Source organism: Canis lupus, chromosome 12 (genome assembly GCF_003254725.2).
Source record: "Canis lupus dingo isolate Sandy chromosome 12, ASM325472v2, whole genome shotgun sequence".
In the NCBI taxonomy this organism is placed as follows: Eukaryota; Metazoa; Chordata; class Mammalia; order Carnivora; family Canidae; genus Canis; species Canis lupus.
The window spans coordinates 68,702,900-68,714,571 of NC_064254.1; the positions used below are offsets into that span (position 1 = coordinate 68,702,900).

Consider the following 11,672-nt stretch of genomic DNA (forward strand, 5'->3'; position numbering starts at 1 on the left):
TGGGAGGCCAGGGAGCCGAGCGGCTTGCCTTCCATTCGGCTTGTTCCGTCTTTCCTGTCTAACAGCTCTCACGGCTCTGTAGGCTTTTCCTCAAGTCAGCTAGGTGGATTTTTGGTGTGGGTTCCCAGGCTCCATTTGGTTATCAGTGTAATAAGTGATTTCAGAGTATTAGGGCAGATTCCACGATCACTGAATCATGTACAGATTCAAGGCCAGATGATGACATCAGAAACATATGTGTTCGTCTGGAGGCAATACTTGGCCTGAGAAACAGAGCAAGATCTCCAGTGGGAGAATTAGACTTTCACTGGCCTAAAGAGGACCCCAGGAGGTGAGTTGCTTTATCTTTTGCCCCCAGGCAAGAAGTCACTTAAAAAAGATCCCCCTTAAATGGTTGATGTGCTGTTCTCGAATATTTCTGGGAGAGCTCTTTTAAAAAGCTAGGGCTTAAGTGCTTTACAAACAAGGCAAGGCTTCGCGTGTGAGGAATAAACTCTGTGTGCTATAACTCATAATTACCATGATTTTATAAACCTGGAATTTCCTAACCAAGCTCTTTATTTTCATTCAGAGCAGCATCCTGGGATATTTCTTCATTCATCATATCTTGCCCACCTCATTGCCCATCCCTGTTTTTAAAAAAAGGCATATTCCCAGAGTTGTGTTTTAGATAGGCGCATCACTACATGGGGTGTGGCGATTCCTCCAAATGCTTTTTATCAAGCCATGGGACAAATTTTTAAATCATTTTATCAGTTGACATCATATCTGAGCTTTATGCAAGCCCTGTGGTTTCCATAGTAACAAAATCACTTCACAGTATAAGAAACACGTGGAAGATTATAGGGGGACAAAAAAGAGGGAATCGAATGGAACAAAAGGCAGGAGCTAAATTCAGAATTTCTTGGGATACTGGTTTTATTGTTGTTTTATTTATTTCAAAAGACTAGTACAAATCCTCTTGATGCTACTACGTGCAAATGGTGTCCATGTTCTTGTCATCTTCCAGGGTGACAAGGTCATCTTACTCCAGGCTACGGTCTTACCGATGCCTACATTCCCCATTGTGTGTGCTCCTGTGTATCTATGTATGTCTATGTGCGCACACGCGCACGCGCACACACGGAAGATCTGTGGTCTCTTCTCAAGAAACTGATTTCACCATTTTAGATTAGGGACCAGTAATAAGATATCTTTCCAAAGGACCTGCCTCATTTTCTCTCTGGGCACGCAGAAGCACCAAGACACTCCAAGCTCTCTTGTGTTTGGATGAATAGTGTGGTGACTTGACAGCACCGTTCGTTCACTCGCTCATTTGTTAGAGACGTATTTACTGAGCATCTCTTATGACAGAGCCCTTGAACCAGACACGGAGCTACACGTTGGATACCTGTAAGTGCAATGTGGGTATGAGAGGTTGGGTGGGAACCTCCCTGGTCTCTCACCCGGTCTCCTCTGTGGCCAGTAGCTCACATTCCCCACGCACCCAGGTCTACCGGCAGCTCAGGTGGCAGCTTAGGCTCCTCACCTAATTGTTAGAGGAGTGGACTTGTGGGTCTTTCACTTATTAACTTCTCTGGATGAGGAGACTTGTGTTCTTGATCCTGTTTTTCCTACCATTCTGATGGGACGAATCCCATGTAATCCCAGCACTTTGGCCTCTGAGTGACGAGATCTAGGACAAGATCAGCTGGGAATTTTAAGGCAACATCTATGTTTGGGACGCATCATTAAGCAAATACTAGCTGTCCGAGGCAATGAATTTCTCCTCTTGGTTATGTCAGAAACTAGAACCAAAGGGAAGGCCTTTGCCCCAACTCTCCTCAGTGATAGGCCTCAGGACTATTAATTCCAGAGCCCGAAGAAATGTCTTCCTTCTGGAAATATCTCCTTGGAGACTGACAGTCAGTAAATACTGACGCCCTCTTTCTGTGCCCGCCAAACACCTGTTTGGACTGTTCTGGAGGCCTTTCTGAGGGAGGGCTCCCCTTGGGAAGGCGGGCTCACAGGCTTAGCTGGGAGGCCGCAGGCTGCGAGGTGGGCGTGCCCAAGAACACCTCACAGGCATTCGGGTCCATCTCTGGGAAGAAGCACTGGTAATTAGAAAGTTTGCCATCTTTCTCTTGGAGAAGGATTTCTGTCCCCGGACAACAGAATAGCCCTAATAAGTGTGATCTGTCAGAGTGCGTGGCTGGAAGTGCATACGATGGTTAGGGACTTAACCCTGCTTTCAGGGTGAGCCTCGGCCCTCCCACCGGGGCACACCTCTTCTCCTGTGCATGCAAGTCTACCCCTTTGCCTCCTTCCGGACTTGGTTCTGGTGATTATTCACTCCTTCTGTCTTATATCTTCAATTGCTTTCTGTTCTTTGGCTTCTCCCTTTGATGCATAAATAGATGCAAAACTCCCCAAACCTTTCAAGACAAAACACTCAAGCAAATGAAACCTCGTGGTCAGCCTTCTCTTTTTTTCGGCCTCTTACAGTCGAGCTCTTGTCCCACCTCTGCTGAAATTCTTGCTGGGGTTGCAGTCACCTCCCACCTGCCAGGTGCAGAGTCCTGTTTCTGTCCTCCCACTTGCGTCCTCTGCAGCCCTGGAAGCTCTCAAACACCCACTCGTTTTTGATAAGCACTCCTCCGGCTTCTGTACCATTACTCCCTCTTGAATTTCCCCTGCGTCTCTATCTTCCACCGATTCTGTGCAGTATCTTCACCATTTCTCCTTCTCTGTCCAAGGTTAGAAATCAGCGTTTCCAGATAAGATCCTACCCTTGGTACTCATCTCTCTCAGCATATTTTCCTTTTTTTTTTTTCAGCATATTTTCCATATGAAATGTTCTCCCACATAAAATTGCCATTCTTGTAGGTAAAATGTGATCAAATGTTAACGATTTCATATGGTTCAACCCATAACAATTTCCATATCCCCATTCCTAGCCCTGATCTTTCTCCTAAGCTTAGATAAACATTTCCAATGACCACCTGGACACTTCCAACTGGATTGTCCTAAGTCACCTCAAAATGAATACATCTCAATGGAACCCTTTCTCTGCCTAAGTATTCTTAATCCTTTTTTTTTTTTTTTTAAGTAGGATCTACACCCAGCGTGGAGCCCAGTGCAGGCCTTGAACTCACAACCCTGAGATCAAGATCTGAGCTGAGATCAAGGGTTGGATACTCAACGAGCCACCCAGAAGCTCCAGAAATTTCAGTAATTCTTGAAATCTTTCTCTTTTTTGTATTTCCATAGCCAGTCAGTCACAAAGCCAGCGAATCTCATCTCATAAAGGTCCCCACTTCATTATCTTAGATCAGAGCATTACCATCGTTCACCTTGGGGATTGCAATGGTTTCATCTGTGCAATTCCAGCTTCTCTTTACCCTGCATTCCACTTCGTCCTTTATCATACCACCAAAAATATTTGTCTAAAAAACAAAGCTGATCGTGTAACTCCAAGATGCATCACCGTCTAGTTCCTGTACTCAGCTCCCGTGATTCTGTGCCTCCAACCCTTCACCACAGTCACTCTGATGGAATGAGTTGTTTCCTGAAACACCAGACTCTTTCACAACCCTGTGCTTTCTTCTGTCTGCATTGTTCTTCTCGTTCTCTAAGAAATTCTGAATCAGCCTCCGAGAGTCTGCTTAAAAACCTTCTCTTATGTCAAGCCTCCCCCAACTCTTCCCACCAAGGTGGTCCTGTGATTTCCATTCGCTTTGCCCATTTTTCTATTCTAGCACTTTTCAGGTCATCTGGTAGTTTGATTTATCCATTTAACATTGGTCGTCTCTAATAGATTAAAAACTCAGGTCATGTTTCTCTCATTTCTGTATTCAGAGTATGTCCATTTCTTCTTTTGTTTAAGTGCTTTGAGGGAGGCTCCCGTGGGGTTTCAGAGGAAGTTGTAGAGGAGAGAGGGTACAAATAATTCAACCTTCCAGTTAGTGTTCCTTGACAAATTAGAAAGACTCCCTTTTGACACAGGGGTCCCTGTCTAATCTTGATGATCAGAAGGGATGGGAGCCCAAAGTTGTTAGATCACTGATCCTCAGGTGCCAGCTCTCAGCACTGCCCACTGAAATCCCAGAGTGGAACAGGAAAGAGGAGGAAAGAGGAGACCATGCCCAAGTCAGAACTCACAGTCAGTGTAAAGAATTAGATCTCTGGCCATCTTCTCTCGGATATGGTGGGCTGCTATTCACACGGTGGACCTGCCCATTGCCCGGCCCTTGCCCAGCACACTGACTGCCATTCCCTGCCCCCTGCTCGAGGCAGCACCAAATTATTTGTATTTATCTACATATAATGTGCTCCTAACACCCTCTTTGCTTTTGCTCATGGTGTTGTCTTTGCTAGAACGCCACTTCAGACCCCCCATCCATTTTGATGAAAGAATCCCCAATCAAGATAAATTCAGCCATCACCTCTCCAATCCTCACCCATCTCTGACCCATCCGTCTTCTTTACCAGGGTGGGTTGGATGCTGTTCTGCAATAGCATCCTCTACACTAGTGCCGGATTTTCACGGCATAATGTTGCCCGGCTGAGGAAACAAGTTCCGATTTCCAACCCAAGTTCACTGCCTTGCATGTGCCTTTAGAGCTGGAATTATTTCCTAATTCACACAAAGGCAGACTCAGAGTGCCCTGTGTGTATCCCCATCCCTGGCATGATCGACCACAGGGTACTATGGGTATCTATCCATCTATTTCCTTCCTCCACTGGAGCCCCTGGAGGGCCTGCTCCTGTACTTAGCACAGCGTTTGGCGTTGAGTAACTGTTGAGTGAAATGTTTGTTGGATTCTAACAGTTATTAAGGACTAGACACTGTTCTAGGAACTTTCGAGGCCTCAAGTCACTGACTTCTCACAATAATCGTGAGGAGAGGGACAACTTTACCCATTTACACAAGAGCGAAAACTGAAGCACCAAGCAATGAAGAGAGGTGCTTCCGTCACATGGCTGGTATGTGCGCTTCAGCCAGGGCTGGCTGCCTTTGGGCTCCGTGTAGCCCATCCTCTTAGCCACTGTACCACACCACCTCTTAACTGAAAACTTGTCAGTCCTCTACTTCCTTGTGTTTCTCCTTCAGGAAAAATACAAAAACAAGGACGCCTGGGTGGCTCCGCAGTTGAGCATCTGCCTCTGGCTCAGGGCGTGACCCCGGGGTCCTGGGATCGATTCCCACATCTGGCTCCTTGCAGGGAGCCTGCCTCTCCCTCTGCTGTGTCTCTGCCTCTCTGTGTGTGTCTCATGAATAAATAAGTAAAATATTAAAACAAAACAAAACAAAAAAACCCCAAACAGTCCTTTGTGCCGTATCTGGGAACCCTACTCCCAATCTGGATACTTGCCTAGACATGTAGGTGTCTCCTTTACACGGTGTAACGTCCTCTGCCCTGAAACCTAGTTTCTAGTGGAATGGGTTCCCGGCTTCCTTCTCTAGAACACGCCAGAAAGATTCCCTAAGAGAAGGTGAGCCAAGGGCCAGGCCTTCTAGGCCAAGGGGTGTGGGTCGGGGGTGGTTTGCAGAGGAGGCAAGGCAGGTATTGTGGAAGCAAGAGAGGAAAGAAAGGGGGTTGGTTGCAAGCAGAGTGACGGGGCACAAAGGGTGGAGGTTAAAATCATTCACACGGTCACCAAGAACAATTAAATGTGAAAAGGGAGGTGTGGACTGAGAGTGCTCTGAGAACAGAGAGAAGCTTCTGGAAAGCTTGTGGTCCAACATTCCTGGGAGAAAACTTCAGGTCAGGCCCGGATTCTTGACCGTGTCTCAGGTCCTAGATGCCGTCAGATGGGCGCCGGGCCATTCCTTCGTGTCCTCCGCCCTCCTGGGCCGACAGCCCTGGCAGCCGTGGATGAGGGGGAGGCCTCTGGGGAGCGAGGCCGCGGCCGGGGAGGCCAGGCCAGGGCCCGGGCAGCTGGAGCCGGGGACTGATCTCTTGCTCTCCCACGGACTCAGCCTTGGCCTGCGGGTCGCAGCCTCCGGTGTGCCTTGGTTTCCCCCACCTTGACGCAGGGATAACGATCCTCGCTTCTCTGTCTGGGGTGTTAATTAAAGTGTGGGCACCGCGTGGCAATGCCGGGATGAAAGGGCTTGTCAGCCCGGGGTCATCGTGACGCATGACTCGTGTCACCTGCAGGGCAAACTCGCCATCTGTGCTGCGTGTGGGGAGCCACGTCGGTCTCCAGCCACAGTCATGGGGGAAATGTGGATTTGCAAGTGGGACGTGTGTTCAGAGGCTGGCACTTCCCCCGGCGGCGGTGGACAGGGAAGAGGGCTGATTCTCGACTGTCACCTCTTTCAAGTTTTCCCTAGAGACTGCTGCTTCCCCCGCACCCCTCGGAGGCTGCTGGCCGCTTCCCGGGCGCCCCCCCAGGCCTGCGGCCCACCCCCCCTGCCTCCGGCCCTGTACTGCCCTGGGGCCCCGGGCCACGCAGCCAGCGCCCCCTGCTCCCCTGTCGCGCCTGGGCCGCCCCAGAGCCCTGAGCGCCTTCTGCTGAACTGCCCCCGCCGGCGTCGTGTGCGAGGCTCGTGTTCCCGACGCGAAAATCCAAGGGTCTTGGACAAACCAGAACCGCTTACGACCACAGAGGAACACGCCGCAGATGTCACATTGCACGGTGACACGCACGACAGATAGGTGCGTCCCCTGTGGGCCTCCATGTAGGAAGAGGCTAAATCAGTAAGGAAAAAGGTCAAGACGGGGATATCCCGAGAAGCTTTAGATGCACCTAAGTTCATCACGTTAGGCCACAACGAGGCCATCAGAGCAGGGAGTTCGTGTCTTCATTCAAGAGCTGCGTCGATTTATTGAGCTCCTTCTGTGTGCCAAGCGCTGTCCTGGGTGCCGGGATATCCAGCGGAGCACAAACCACACAAAAATCAAAAATCTGTATCCTACATGGGTATCGATCTGGCGGAGAGAGGCCCACAGTGGAGGGACGTGCTTACGGCATCCCCGCTTGAATGATTATTCCTGTTTCGGGCTGCCCTGTCTCTGCAGGATTAGGACCTTGATCCAATCCCAACCCCACTGCAGCCTTCTCTATAAATTAGCAAGAATGAAAAAGTCTGAAATGAGGGGTGGTGGTTGTTCTTGCCTTTAACGTAGAAGCAGGGGTGATATTCAAACAATTGAACAACGAGTAGAGCACAGGTGCAGACCCACCCCGGTGGATACCGTGGTCCCTGCTGGGCCGGCATCCAGCCTTTATTTTCTGGGCCAAGATCCAGAGGACTCAGAGCAGGAGCCAGCGGAGATGGTGGGAGACTTCAGAGTGGGGATGTCTGGGGCTTTGTCTATTCACCAAGTTGTGTGGAAGGATCCCAGTACTTCAGCCCCAGGATGACTGTATCAGACTGTGCCAGGTGAGGATCAATCCTGCTCTTGAAAGAATCTAGAAAAAGGATATGCTCAGGTGAGGTCTCAGTCAATATCCAACAGCCAAAGGAGGAAACACAGTTAATTTTAAAAATTTGAATCTCGGTTGGGACTGACTCTCCACAATCTTGTAAGATGACTGAAAACAAGGTGGCCTTGAACATCGTCATGAGTGGCAGCCAGGTGATGCAGAGCTGCCCCGGACACCCAGCCCCAGTGAAAATGAACAGTTTTTACTGAAAAGAATGCAACAGCCCTGGGACATGCTCTGACGTGGTGATGGTTGCTTCTGGATCTACCCTTGCCTGGTCAGTGCTTGGTTTACAGTCAGAGCTGGCCAAGGAGGAAGCCACACCCTTGGCAGGTAGACTGGAAACACTGTTGGCAAGAAGCATCTGCCAAGTGATCCTAGTTGTGGTTGCTGGGGTGCCAGCATATTACTGGTCCTTCAGGTTCCTAGCTTGTCATCATGGCTGGCAACACCTCCTGGCTTTTATTGAAGGCCTAATTGGAGAGCATCTGGTGCCCAAAGGGCTTTTCTCGTTGACAACCAGTGGCAGAGGAGAGATATTGAATTGAGGTGAGCCATTCCTTGTGCATTTTTTTCTACCTCACAGGTGGAGCCTGGAAAAAATATCTCCTCTGTGGAATGCACAATAACCCCAAGACGGCTAGAGTGAGTAGAGGCTGCCCGAGAGAGTTACCCACCCACCCAAAAAGGAACGTAGCCCAATCTCCTCAAATTTGCTGAAAACTGTTTGTGTGGTGAAAGAAGGATGTCAGTTACTCATACCCCTTTCCAGGGCAGTGTCCCGTCGATGGCTCCTGTTGGGAACCCACTTCTGTACCAGATGGTGGCAAGAGGACACCAGGGAAGTTAATTCATGGACTTGCCACAATACTGTGACGTGGCACGCCGACAGAGAACCTGGGCCAATCTGGTTTTGCCTCTTGTGAATGTGAACCAGGGACTTGTTAAGAGTCTGGGATGGGAATAAGTAGGTGCCGTGGCTGACAGTCACTGGGTGGAGTCAGAGTAGGGGTGCTTGGGGCCTTCTGGGCTGTGCAGGTCAGATGGTGGGGGAGGCCGTCGGGGAAGAAAGCAGGCAGCATTGTGGTTAAGTGCTTCATTGCTTCATTGGGCCATTGTTAATGAGTACGTACCCTACATCAGGCACTCTTGTGGGTGCTGGTGGACAAAGCAGGAAAAATCCCAGCCCTCATGGAGCTGGCATCCTGGTGGGGAGACATGAAATCACCAAGAAAAATAAGAATTGTGTATCAGATAGTGATTAACGCTGGGAGGTTTAGCAATAACGCAGGAAAAAAAAAAAAAAGGAAAGGGAGCAGAGGACACAAGATCAGTGAAATGTAGACATCTGATCAATGATGACTAGAAGGAGGTTCATTGTACCATTTTGGGTATGTTAAAAATTCTTTAAAGAATTTTAAGGGCCACCTGGGTGGCTCAGTGGTTGAGCATCTATCTTTGGCTTGGGTCGTGATCCTGAGGGCTCTGGGGTCGAGTCCCACATCGGGCTCCCTGCATGGAGCCTGTTTCTCTCTCTGCCTGCATCACTGCCTCTCTCTCTCTCTGTGTCATGACAGCATGAATAAATAAATCTTAAAAAAAAAGAATTTTAAAAAGATTTTAAAATTTTAAAAAGAATCCAGGGAAGTTGACTTGGAAGTGTTGGGGTGAGGTGGGACTTACAGTTTGAGACAGAGGGATGGCTTCACTGAGAAGGCATCTGAGCAAAGACCTAACAGGAGTGATAAGCAGATCGCTGGGGATGAGCACTCCAGGCAGAGGGAACAGCAAGTGCAATACCCGTGAGACAGGCCGTGTTTCTCCTTTTCTCTGTGTTTCTCCTGCAGTGTTAAGGGAGCACAGGGTAGAGAGCATGGCCAGCACAGCCACACTGCTGGGACTGGGGGAGTGGGGGTGCACATCACATAGGATCTCTGGGTCGTGTAAGAATCCAGTCTTTTACTAGGAGCGAGATGGGGAGTCAATGGAGAATTTTGGGCAGAGCAGTGACATGAGTAGACACAAGTTTTGGCAGATCTTGGAGCTTTTGGAGTGAAGATCTCTGAATTTCTACCTCTGGGTTTAGACTGAGCGTCCTCGAAGCCAGGACCACCCCGTAGTGTTTTCAAGACCTAGCTCAGCTATACTTTCTGTGCGTGGATGTCCTTGGAAGTCGAATGTCTTCTTCAATTCCTGTGTGTTCCTCTACTCGGTCTTGTTTATCTGACTTGGCTTCAGTGGGTCTCTATTTCTCAAACTGAAACAAATCTCAGGGACAGCTACTTTTTCTCGTTGTACAGCTGGCACTCTTGGAGGGCAGGCAACCATGCTGCAAGAGCTGTTCCTCACACCCCAGCCTAGGAGGTGAGAGGCCAACCGCACAGCTGAGGAGGTGAGGGGACACCACCACCACTCAGGAGATGAGAGGTCCGTACCATAGCTCGGGAAGTGAGAGAACACCACCACAGCCCAGGAGGTGAGGAGACAGTATCACAGCTCGGGAGGTGAGGAGACAACACCATAGCCCAGGAGGGTGAGAAGCCAATACCATAAATTCTGTTCGAGGTGACACTCGCCCCACTGACTTCATAAGCCCTCGGGCAGTCTAAATTTCTGTGATATTTTTACTTAGAAACTTTAAAACAAAAAGTACATGTAAACCAAATACTGATACAATTGCTCATTTTTAAATCTCATGTTATCAGAAATAATAAAATCCAAAAGCATTCCCTATGCTCCTCAGGTGCTACCGAGAAGTTAAGAGGTAGAACCAACCAACTAAAGATGACCATTGAAGACAAGAGCTTTTAATGATGATTTCCGTTGCTTTGACTGGTTCCATTGGGTGCCGTTCCTTAGGGTCTTGTTTTACGTGGCATTTTTCATGTCCACAGGGTTGAAGAACCACCAAAAACAGCGCCTACTGCTGAGTCGGCCAGGTCTCCAAGGCCTCCTCGCCCTGAAGTCAACTTCTCACTCCACGCCAAACCTCCGAGGGCTAACCCTTCCAATGCTCTCACATAAGCCTTGGCCACAAAGAACTCGAGCAAAGCCAGGACTCACACGTGGAAATGGGCTGAAGGTGGCTGTGTGACCTCCTTACACGAGAATGTCACAAAACCAGTTTGCTCAACAGCTCTCACGCTCTCACGAGTGAATGGACAAGTATGAGCTGGATGGCTGCTTCTAATAACGTTGCTAGCCCGCGGAATCCTTTTGTACTCCAAATGGATGAGCCAAGTGCCATGTTTGTTTCCCACTGTAAAAGTTTTACTAAGAAAGGAAAATTAAAAAAAAAAAGATCTTTTTTTTTTTTTCGAATCCACTGGACTCTTTATACCTTGACGTAGGAGGAACTGTCCCGGTGTTGAGGCTAATGAGCATGTGCGTAATGTTTACATATCTTGTTCTGTGTTTCCTATGATAGTCTGTAATCCTCCACTACCTATTAACTACCTCTCTTGCATGAAATTGCCCGATTTTATCAATTTTATGTTACAGAAAATGGTGGGGTAGGTGGAGAAGGTGGGTGAATCCTTTCTGGGATTATATGCTTGCAGTGACGGAGTCAGAATGCACTGCCGCTCGGGGTTGGTGCACACAACAGTGATTTTGAACCGGGCCCCACCTCAACCCGACTTGGCTAAGCCCTCTTACAGTTGTCATCCCAGGCAAACTAGTGTGGATTCGAACCCTGGTCAACATTATGTCTTTCTCTATAACATGATAGAAACATGGGGAAAAGAGGACTCTTGCCTATCCTTGTAGGGTTTTATTTTATTTTATTTTATTTTATTTTATTTTTTTGGGTGGGGGAGTGACTCAGCCTGAACACCTACATTTAGGGAGGCAAAATTGCAGGACAGTCCCTGAAAGCGAGGACTCCTTTGTCACGAGGGTGTGAGTACTTCCAGTCCATGAGGTTATCTGGAAGGGTGCTGGGAGAAGGTTTTCTCTGGATTCTGAGCAAACTGAACTCCAGGGAGAATGACCTAACTATTGAGAAGATTCTGGCTCGAATATGACTTGGACCCTACTTTTCTTCCCATTTGAAATACAGAAATTAGAATAATCTCAGTTTGGGGGCACCTGGGTAGCTCCGTTGGTTAAGCATCTGACTCTTGATTTGGGCTCAGGTCATGATGTCAGGGTTGTGGGATCCAGCCCCGCGTCGGGCTCTGTGCACAGCTTGGAGTCAGCTTCTCTCCTTCTCCCTCCTCCATCCCCCACCTGTGTGTTCTCTCTCTCTCTCTTTC

General features: G+C 48.7%; 1 long non-coding RNA gene across 2 annotated transcripts; it reads left to right on the forward strand.

The window, feature by feature from the left end:
• Positions 1–11,672, forward strand: LOC112658655 (uncharacterized). Of its 2 annotated transcripts, none has more exons than XR_003135867.3 (3): positions 1–331; positions 9,717–9,920; positions 10,311–11,672. It is a non-coding gene; the product is annotated as an uncharacterized LOC112658655 (long non-coding RNA). The 2 variants fall into 2 exon arrangements; XR_003135866.3 differs by having other exon boundaries at positions 9,717–9,892.